Consider the following 11,216-nt stretch of genomic DNA (forward strand, 5'->3'; position numbering starts at 1 on the left):
TCGAGGCATACAGGCGATAATCCCAAGGATGCAAGCAAGAAAATGCCTAGATGTCACTCTCTCTCAGAACTAGACCAAAGAAAAGTCAACAGTTTCCCAGATAATGGACTTATAGTCCCATACCTAGAAACAAACAGTGAATTACTTGGAAAAGAATGCTTGGATGAAGTGAAAAGAACAACAAGCGTAGTGAGCGTATCAAGGGAACACAACTACAGCTCTCACAGTGTGAAAATGAAATTTGGAGGAAAGTTTGGAAGCCTGAAAAAAAATCCAGAGGATGCTAAGTCAGACATTCCTGGCAGTGTGAAAACCTCAAGAGATGTGGTGCAGAGCAGTCATAGCAAGGATCAAGATAGTTCTTCAAGTACTGGAGAGAAGTGCAAAGGCACTTTGAAGGAAGCTCAAGGAATGAAATCTCATTTTGAGAGAACAGAGCAGAGGCTCTCGGATATGGGTGGGAAAGAAAATTGGGAGGATTGTTGGCTTTCTGCTAGCTTTCCTCCCCCATCGCTGTCGGGTTTCCCTACCTTCCTTCAAGGGCGTACCAGCCGAGGCACTGCTCGCCCGGGTTCCAGTCGACCCAGCTCTGTTGTAAGCATCGGTGAGCTTGACCGATGGCTGTTTCCGGGTGACAACGCCTCCCCGACGATCACAAGCGGTCAAGTTGTTAAGACGGTCAGCACACCATGGATGTTATCACCGACAGTCACCTCAACTCACTCATCCCCTCCGAAGCTGACTACCCTAGCCAGCCCAGGTGGTCATGGTGTTGCTCTGGCATCCCCTAGGCCAGTACTTCCGCAGACCAATCACCACATGTATCAATCACCACATCGCTCTCTTGTTGATGCCAGTGCAGGAATATCCCCTGAACCTCTCTTCACAAGCACGCCAAAGCCCTCCACTGCTTCAATCAAGTACTTCAATTCAGATTTTATTAGTAGCCAGAGGGGGATGGAATCCGTTAGTTACTCTGGAGACGATACCACAATCCCCGGTCCTCAAGACTGCCATGAAGATCTTGGCAGGTTGAAGCCTTTGGAAGGGATTCCTTTAGAGCAACAGAGTGCACCTGCAACGATGTCACAAAGTACTTTTCAAAAGCTACCTGAGACTGAACATGTGTATCCCAAGGTAAGGTCAGGAGGAAAATGCACTCATCCGCCAACTTTTGGAGATGAACCTTCGCCTACGATTATGTCTACGTCTAGTTCACAGTCTTCAACTCTGCCGCCATATCTGATGCGTTCAAAAGCAGCAGCAGCATCATCCAAGTTGCTTTGTAAGCCAATGGTACATCCTGCAGATATCTGTAGTCCTGGTCAAGGGTTGGTAAATATGGAACAGGTAGGCCCTACATCAGTGCAAAGACTATCTGATCTGCAGAGTGGTGATTCAACCAACGACAGTTCTACGAATCCTTCTGCATCTCTTACTCACCATGTGCCCTTACACCAACTGCAGACATATCCTTCTTCAGGAGAAGCGATTAAGGCTTGTCTTGCACTATCAAAACCAAACTCTTCTCTTCAGAGCCTACCTCAGTCTCCGCACAGTATCCCTGTTGTCGGCTCAGGACTTAGTACAGGACCGTCCAAGAGCCTACCTCGGTCTCTGCAAAGTATCCCTGCTGTCAGCTCAGGACTCGGTACAGGGCCGTCCAAGCTCTGGAAGTCACCTTTAGTACAACAGATCCAGCAAAGGATGCAGCAAAGACTTCCCCCGTCAGGGATTGCATACACACTCAACGGCACGACATATACGATACACGTCAGGCCCGGTACCAGAAACCCCACTCCATCAGGGACTTCCAGTGCAGGCTACATACCACCCTTGAACATCAATCCTACAACCCCAGTGCGCTCCTGGAATAGGTGTCACCAAGAGGCAGTTTGTCGTATGAGAAGTCCTCTAGGTGGGCCGCATCCTCTGCAGGTGGCTCATGGACCTGCTCCAGGATGTACTCCAAGGTTCGCCACCCAGAACAATCCCAATCCTGACACCAAGGCGGCAAGTCTTGGCAGTGTTTCCTCGAGCGGTCGTGTGAATGGTGTCATTGCCCGAGAGGCTTGTGGTAGTTCCAATGCTGAGGTCCCGAGCACAGTTCCTCAGCACCGCCCTTGGATCTTTCCATGTCCCGTTGTGCAAGGATTATCAGTCAGTGGTGACACTCTCCCTCCTAGGCAGACGAATTGCAATGATTTCATCACATCAGGCTAGCAGTGTGGATAAAATGTGATGCGCATTAGAAGACATACTTTGTCAAAGAAAATGATCTTTGTTCCCATCCTTCTACATGTATATCGAGGGGTGAGTGACACAAAGACGTTTTGGCCATTTTGGCCATTTTGGCCATTTTTAGAAAAAGGGGTTTATGTGTTGCTGAGCACTTCAAATGACTTGGGTCTTGAGGAGTTAAGTCTATGTTTCACTAGCCCACATGTTTCTGAACATTTTGATATCAAATACTTATTTTGGCAAAATATGGGGCTACGTCTTTGTGTCACTGAACCCTCGATACAAGCCAGGAAACTTGAGATAGCATTTGCTGAACTTTTATGCTTGTTATGAGATGGTACATATGCCTTGATGAATTATTTCTTTGAATAATGACTAGTTATTTGCCAGAAGTGCCTAAATTCAGATTCATGTCTATGCAATGTGCAAGCTATCTAATATTTTAATCTCCCTTATAAAATGTGTATTAAAGCAAGACTGATACTTGATGGATTAATCCCTTTGGCAGCTCACTCAGGAAGCTATACTGGGATGGTAGGTGAGGCGAGTAACTGCAAGGAGTGCCATGAAGTGCTGAAATGGTGTGTGGACAAAGCACTTGTCCATTTATAGTAAAATATGCTAGGTTCAGTGCAAGTAAACATTGATGTGTATGCTTTTGAAATCATGAATATCTGTATATATTTTATCTTGATTTTTATTTAATTTATTACCTCCAAGAGACTAAGACAAATATCCAGTATTGATTTTGAAGTCTTTTTCCATGATTTTTTACAGCAGCATTACATCATGTTTACATGCATAGCAGGATTTTTTATTTAAACAAAATTATTTTAAGCCTGTTGACTGCATTATGAGGACAGTATTGCCATTACAGGAACTTGAATGCCATGCAAATGCTGCAAACATTTAGAGGCAAAGGTATTATTTTGTCTTTTTCGCAGGGAATTTTGTAATGCTCCCACCTACTTGAACTTGAATGATGAAATGCCATATAAACATGCAAATAAAGTACATATACAGTTAAGAACTAAATTATACATACCCTTACCAAGTTTTGTAATTGTTCAAGTTAGTGAAAAATTGGTTGGTCCCAATATGTGTGTCTTGAGAACCTGACATATTAACGTTTATATCTTAAAATGTGCATCAAAGGCTCTAATTCATCCAGTCAACCTTTTATTCTTCACTTATGAAAAATGCAAAAAATATCAAACTTACATAGGGTATGGATAGTTTAATTGTTAACTGTACATGTACATGGAGTTATGCTAATTGATTTTATATACTATTCCAGAAATGATTGTGTGTGGTTGAGGTTTCCTCTGGTTTATCCTGCTTTCTTATGCATTAAATTCTATGCTGATCATATAACAGTCAAATCTGTCTATAGCGACCGCCCAAGGGAAACACAATAAAGGGTCTCTGTAGACGGGTGGTCTTTGTAGACAGGTTCCTTTAGTACATGTTTCAATGAGAAACCATTTTCAAGGGAAACAAAAAATGTGGTCTTTGTAGACAGGTGGTCACTAAAGCAGGTTTGACTGTACATGTTCTTGTGCTGCCTTTGCCATTTTTCAGCTTTTTTTATTACAATAGACGACATACAAGTTGTCTATAGACAGGAAGATATCGTTTGTTGAGAGCAAGAGGTGCTTTAACTTTGTATCAAAGTATATGTGTATGACTAAATGCCATTCTGGCCCCAAAACAGAGTGAAATTGTTATGAAACAATATTGAGAAATTTTTATCCCGCATCAGACATTAGTCCTATTGACATTTTACACTCTATTATCTAAACAATATTTTTAAATGATTTTTATTTGTAAATGTCATGTGTATTGCAAAGTTGTTTGATTCTACAAGTATAACCATGTATTGATATTCCTATCTATAGAAAAAGCCAAAGTTTTGTTTCGGTCGAAGTCTTGATGATTATTTCTTTTCTCCTTTTCTTCCTTGTAATCTGCTTCTTTTTCAACACAAACATTTATAAATATTTTTAAAACAAAACATATGTCTAGGTCTGATTTAAACAAAAAATATCTCAAATCAAGATACTATATTATATATTTTCTGTAGATTTAAGATTTCATGGGTAAATTAATACATTTTTTATTGTAATAGAAAAATTTTCATGAAAGTTTTTAAAAAGGTTAAATAGAAATTTATTTTAAAATGCAAACTGTTGATATTCTTTAGACTACAATGATAAGGTACTTTTTTTAAATGAATAATGTTTTAACTTTTGTTTTACCATGTTAACTTAGTGTACAAGAAAAAAACATATACATTATACCGGTAGTTGGACAAAACAAATGTATGTTTAAAGATTTTATTTTTGTTTGTTTTTGTTTTTAGGTTTTTTAAAGTAAAGAACAAATTTCACAATTCATTGATAACTATTTTACATCTAGAAACAATGTTCTCTGTCATTTATCACAGTACATAAAACTGAAATTAGAGATCATAAATTAAGTAATCATAAAATATAAAGATAGGCATGTACTTCTGTAGAACACAGGGGTGAATTATGGAGATTTACAGAGAGTACTCTGTATTTATTATCACTAAATTTATATACATTAACTATTCAAGTTTTTACGAACACATTTTAATCGGGAGTCTACTGTTGCAATTAAGCATATTCTAAGTATTTTAATTTGGGATGTATAAAAGGAGTTTCTAATTTGCTTTGGAAAGAGCCGGAGAGTAGAGGCCGCCCACTTCCGAATGCTTCTCCGATTGTTATTAAAGCAAACATTATGAACCCTTTAATCTGGCAACTTTTTAAAAGCATTCAAAGTACAGTTTAGTCTAGACCGAAAGCTTCAGTCTCTGATGTCGACGGTTGTTCCGCTGAGATTGCATCTGCCTGGGAAATGTCAATAAATGGCAGTTTTATTAAAGAAATGAAACATATCGGACAGTTATTTCTGTCTAAGTTTAGTCCAAATTTTGCCTCGAGAGATTTCTATGTTATTTTTTTCACGAGGAAGGTTGGCAGGTATGGACATTTTTTGAAAAACTTTATCCCATGCAGAAATCTGTATGGGATTTATTAATGTGCATTTAATGGGTATGTACCAATTTTTCTGTACATTCCTTTTGAGTGAGTGCATGGACTATGTATATGTAAATTTACATGTGTATTTTTAATGGTGTGCTTCCTCTATACATGCATGATATACTGTATGCCTACTGCTTTTAATTATTCCTGTATAAAATCTGATTCTCATTTGTTATATGTAATGGGAAAGTACTATATTGTAGATAACTTGATTGTACAGGTAAAATAAATCTGTGATTTGCCAAGTTTAAAACATTTTAATGTCTTTGCCTTTTGTGATGTTGTTGGTAGTAACAAGCTCTGATATTACAAAAATGGGCGTAAACAGATTTCTTAAAGGTTATGCAAAGCTTTGGGAAATTTTGAAAATTCAGTGGATGGATGTTTATTTAAAATGTTGATATATTTGGATGCCCCTATGGATGTATTGTAAGCACTAGAAAATTTAGCCCCTAAAACACTCGAGAACTTAAATAATAAAAATTTACCGGTGCTCCCGGTTAATTTCAAATATTTCAAATGGCGCCTAAGGCCATTCCATGGTAGCTGCGACCATGAAAATCTCTGAATGAGCAGTACTAAAGTAATATCGGTCTTGAGAGGGAGCTATACAACAATATTTTGTATTTACAATTTCATCTCTTTAGACTCGGATTTCAACTGCGACAATGATCACTGAATATTGTAAAATCGCATATGCTTCCAATATCTTTATTTGAACCAAATTCATGGCCCCATACCAAAACTTGTATTACCTTTAATATAATTTTATTTTGTAGATTGTTGACAAGAAGGTGAACAAGAAGAATTTTTAAGAGTCTTTAGAGCTACAGAAAACTAAATCAATTTCATAAATGGAGGCCTTTTTTCCGCTCTGGATTAGTACCATTAGTTCAAAAGAGAGTGTGATAGAGGGAGAATGTGATTTGCTAAATGGAAAAGCAATTTTTGATATTTTTCTTCCTGTATGTGTCTTGTCTGTTAACCATGAGAATTAAAAAAAATTATAAAATGGGTTCAAGAACTATGATAGGCCACTGACCAAGTTGACTCCATGTGTAGTCTCAATATTATGAAAACATTCTTAAATTTATTATTGGTCAACATATTTTTCTGTTGCCATTATTCATTCATTTCTCTAATTTATCTTGTTTTGTATTTCATATCTTTTGAAAAAAGTGTATTACAGTTGAAACTCATTATAAAGGGCTCTGATATAGCGAGATGTCTGTTTTAACAAGGTAATTTTGCTGGTCCCAACGCTCGATATATATATTTTACCCTTAAAGGGAACCAAAACCTTCATACTAAGTTACTTTTATTGTAAAGTTAAAGATATTTGAAAAATATCTGTGAAAATTTGAACAAAATCGGGCAAGGAATAAGGAAGTTAAAGCTTTTTGAAATGACTAGTCACTAGAGGGCAATATTCAATTTGATGACATCATCTGTGGACAACTCTCCATGCCTTTTGTACATCAAATTTCATGTTTTTCCTTCTTTCTTGTGATTGAGATAATCTACTCCCCTGAAAGCAAGATATAGAATGCAAAATTATATTTTACTTCACCGTTATGAAGTCGGATCAAGAACACAAATAAATACAAAGAAAACGAAAAAATTGTGAAATTTTATGTAAAAAAGGCATGGAGAGTTGTCCACAGATGTCATCAAATTGAATACCGCCCTCTAGTGACTAGTCATTTCAAAAAGCTCTAACTTCCTTATTCCTTGCCTGATTTTGTTCAAATTTTCACTGATTTTATTCAAATCTTTTAAACTTTATAATGAAAGTAACTTAGTATGAAGGTGTAGGTTCCCTTTCATATATCAAGGTAATTTCCACATTCCCCAGGATCTTGTTATAATGAGTTTCCACTGTATGTAATTATTAGGACAAGAGATAGAGGAAAATAATAACAAGACAAAAAGAATGGTTAAGAATGCAAGAAAGCACATTTACATTTATTTTTACATGGCATAAATGATAATGCATATGAATCACTTCATACTTAAAAAGAGTACTTTAACAAACCAATACAATTATGATAGTAAACACTATTTTGGTTGGTTTGTGCAGAGTATCTTGGCATGTGTCACACAAATAATCTCACATGCCACATTATATATATCATGCGATGGATAAACCAAAGCCTTATCTAACTGTTTCCAGTGAAAATTTAATCTATACCTGTGTTAAAAGTGTTGTCATTGAGCATAAATCAAGTCCTTAAATGGGTGGTTTTTAAAGCGACTGTGTTGCACAAAGCCATCCTTCGGTCGATTGTTGCCCCGTGCTTGAGCAAACCTGCAGGTGTGGCAAACAAGCAACTGTGCAGACAGGCGAAGAAAGCAATCAAAGTGTTAACAGCTATTCAATTATTTCTTTTATTTCTTTTACTTTCTTATTAAAGTGAATCATAAAGGACCAATCGCTCTCAAAGAGTTTAATAATAATAATTATAATATTCTGCTTTTATATAGCACCCAATACAACGATGAGCCCAAGTGCTTTACAGATATATTATTACACCGATGATCGGATTCAGGCTTACCGCACACAATGTATGCACATTTTCCACTCCCTGGGGAGTTTTTAGGCTGGTATATTAGTAGATGACCTAAAATCATTCACAAAAAACTTCTGAGACATTCTAAGGAAACAAAGCCTCACAGATAGAACTCGACACCTTGCCCATTTGAGAATACTTTTGAGAGTTTTGCCAATTTGCAGATTAATGTGGAAGTTAACGCTTAAGATTGTCAGGAGACTTTTCGATACGAAGGGTATCTTTGAATGAAAGAACTATAAGAACCATAATTCCTCTAATCAGAACACTATTAATATATTTCCTGTCTATTTCAAAACCTATCTCTGTTTTTTTCAAAAGTGATGTGTTTTTAATACTATCACATTTATATACATGTAATTGCATAAAAAGAGAACTTGCTTTTTGTATTTTATCAGCTACAATGTACAGAATAGAAGTGCATAAAACATTATTGAAAAATAGAGTTTATAAACATAGATACATGTAGTACAAAGACTGTAGTGATTAAAAATGTATGATACATTTATACAATACACACCAAGGCCTCCTTCAGATATGATATGCTGACAAACCGTTGCGTTAAAAGGAAAATGATGATTTAAAGTGTGACGCGAGTCGTATTTCTGTATCTTATAACACACAGAGCTCAGTGAATATGCGCAGAATGCAAAAAAGGTGTTTTACCATGTCATATCTGAACGAGCCTTAAGGTGGGGTGTGTCCCCCCCCCCCCCACCCCTTCCTTGACAAAGTAGTAATGCTAATGTAGAAAACAGGATAAAGATGGCACATAATTAAGGGTTATAAGATCATGTAAATTTCTCAAGGAATTGTTTCATCTCCAAGTCTGTAGTTCTAAAATTCTGTAGTTTTACAAAAATCCCCTAGTGTCTACACTTTATGATTACTTTAACAGCGTTAAGATTCTACATTTCTTCAAACTCTTAAAGGTAAAGACCAGTATTGGAAACGCCCCAATTTCAAAAAATGAAATGGAAGCTCTTATTACCAATCATGTGAAAGAATATGTTTTGACTATACATGATGATAACATTTTTGCCTGGAAACCGCCTACTAATTGATATATTTGGTAAATTAGTTTATCTACATGGTCTGTGACAGATACGCACGTGTCCCGCACATGTGCGTATAGTCCCATATACATCTTTCTGTGTACAGTGCTTGTAACTTTACAAAGACTGAGCCATATTTCTTATCATTTTCATGATTCCAGAACCTTGCAGTACACACCAATACTTATATGCTAGATGATCAACCTTTTCTGATCGATTCCACAATGTTTCTTTCACAATGCAATCCCATGACCTTAACTGGTCTTTACCTTTAATTATGTTACCGGTTATCCAAAATGATATTTTGTTAACATTTTCATGGTGCTTGTAGTTAATTTGCCTCAGTTTATAAATATTTTTTTGCTTTAGTATTTAAGAAAACACCCAACTTCAAATAGACACCTGTTAGTGTAAAAAAAATTATTTTAACAAAATTTATGAACTCATTGTTAAAATTATGTATGAAACAAGGATCTTTAATGATCTTCTTACTCAAGACCAAAACCACTTAAAAACATATACTACTAATTGGCACTTTGCAATTAAATGCAGCAGATTTCTCAATACCTGGTCAACATAACAAGATCACTTACTTGTTTTTGCTAGGGCATGGATAAAACACACATTCTTCACATTATATCATCTTTCCAAAATGGAACTGAATTAACCAATTTCTTATCGGTAAACGGTATGCTATATTAGGTGTTGTATTATCTTACAATAAAAAAAAAACACAACTATAAAGACTATAGGTATGTACACAAATGGCAAGTGTCACAGTGTGTAGGAGAAGTGCCTTTTGCATCTGTTGCATCGAAATTGTAGAACTTGCTACCTTCTACTGTGATTTAGCTCATGCTGCAATGATAATTATAAACATTTAGGTCAGTCAGGACCCCAATGACTTTTACAAGCCGATCGCCTGTCTGATTATCAAGATATTTATGATTGAAAATTGAAATCAAATTTTGCGTTTGCCAAACGGTTTTCATAACACTACAGTCTATTGGCGAAAACGTGTATGGTAAAACCGGTCACTCAAAGATTTTTACTTTTTTGAGGCACTTCTTGATCATTTTGAAGTGCAATTTTTGTAGGGCTTGAATGTAACACCATATCACAGACACTGATAACACGTCATAACATCTCAGATTTAAAATTGTTAAACGATCCCTTTAAGCTAGTGGCCCAATTGTGTGGAGCATTGATGTGTGCAGCGCTAAGTAACTGCAAGGAAAAAGGGCTATATTAAATATCTCTTAGATTGGAATGACTAAAAAACATGTTCACTTCCTGGACATTGAAAACCACTTGGCAAAAAGCCATGATTTTCTTTAATATCTAATGTGCAGATTGAGGACTCGCAAAAATAACAGAAATGCTATAATGAAAGAAAAACATTGAAGCTACGTGTCTTCTACACAGTGGTTAATTTTTATCAGGTATTATTCCACCATGATGAGCTCATTTCTAAAAAGGAAATTTTCTCAAAAAAACAATTTAGAAATGTAAGTACATCTACTGCACCTTGCTATTTAAGTGACATCCTGAAACTAAATTAATTTTGCAAGGTGAAGCATAAAATGTGCCAAATTCCCTTGATGAAACTTCTTACAATATCATTTCAATGTAAGAGCTACCCATGTGCAAGAGAAATGTTTTTCCATACATTTTCATATGGTAGTTGGTGTATCACCCAACCCTTCAATAAGTAGGCCTACACCAATCAGTTAGAATATAAAACCAATCCATGCCATGAGATCAAGATAGCAAAGATTTGCTATATCGAGGGTTCTGTGACACAAAGACGTAACTCCATATTTTGCCAAAATGAGTATTTGATATCAAAATATTCAGAAAAATGTGGGCTTTCCAGGAAACACAAAGACTTAACTCCAACCAACACCCCATTGAAGTCTATGGCTAGTGAAACATAGACTTAACTCCTTAAGGCCCAAGTGCTCAGTGTAACATAAACCACTTTTTCTCAAAATGGGCATCATGGAGTTACGTCTTTGTGTCACTGACCCCTCAATATGTGATTCCAATATGGCTCTTATAGAATTACCCGTCTCTGTCATTTTTTGTGTGTGAAAATGTCTCTCATTATAAAAAGGATGTTTCAGATATAGAGTCATCAGCAGGGACCTCTATCTTAGGCCTCAACCACTTTTTCTCAAAATGGGCATCATGGAGTTACGTCATTGTGTCACGATCCCTCGATATGTGATTCCAATACTGCTGTTATGGAATAACCTGTCTCTGTCATTTTTTTTTTT

The sequence above is a fragment of the Strongylocentrotus purpuratus genome, unplaced genomic scaffold, assembly GCF_000002235.5.
Source record: "Strongylocentrotus purpuratus isolate Spur 01 unplaced genomic scaffold, Spur_5.0 spur5_scaffold_17, whole genome shotgun sequence".
Classification (NCBI taxonomy): domain Eukaryota; kingdom Metazoa; phylum Echinodermata; class Echinoidea; order Camarodonta; family Strongylocentrotidae; genus Strongylocentrotus; species Strongylocentrotus purpuratus.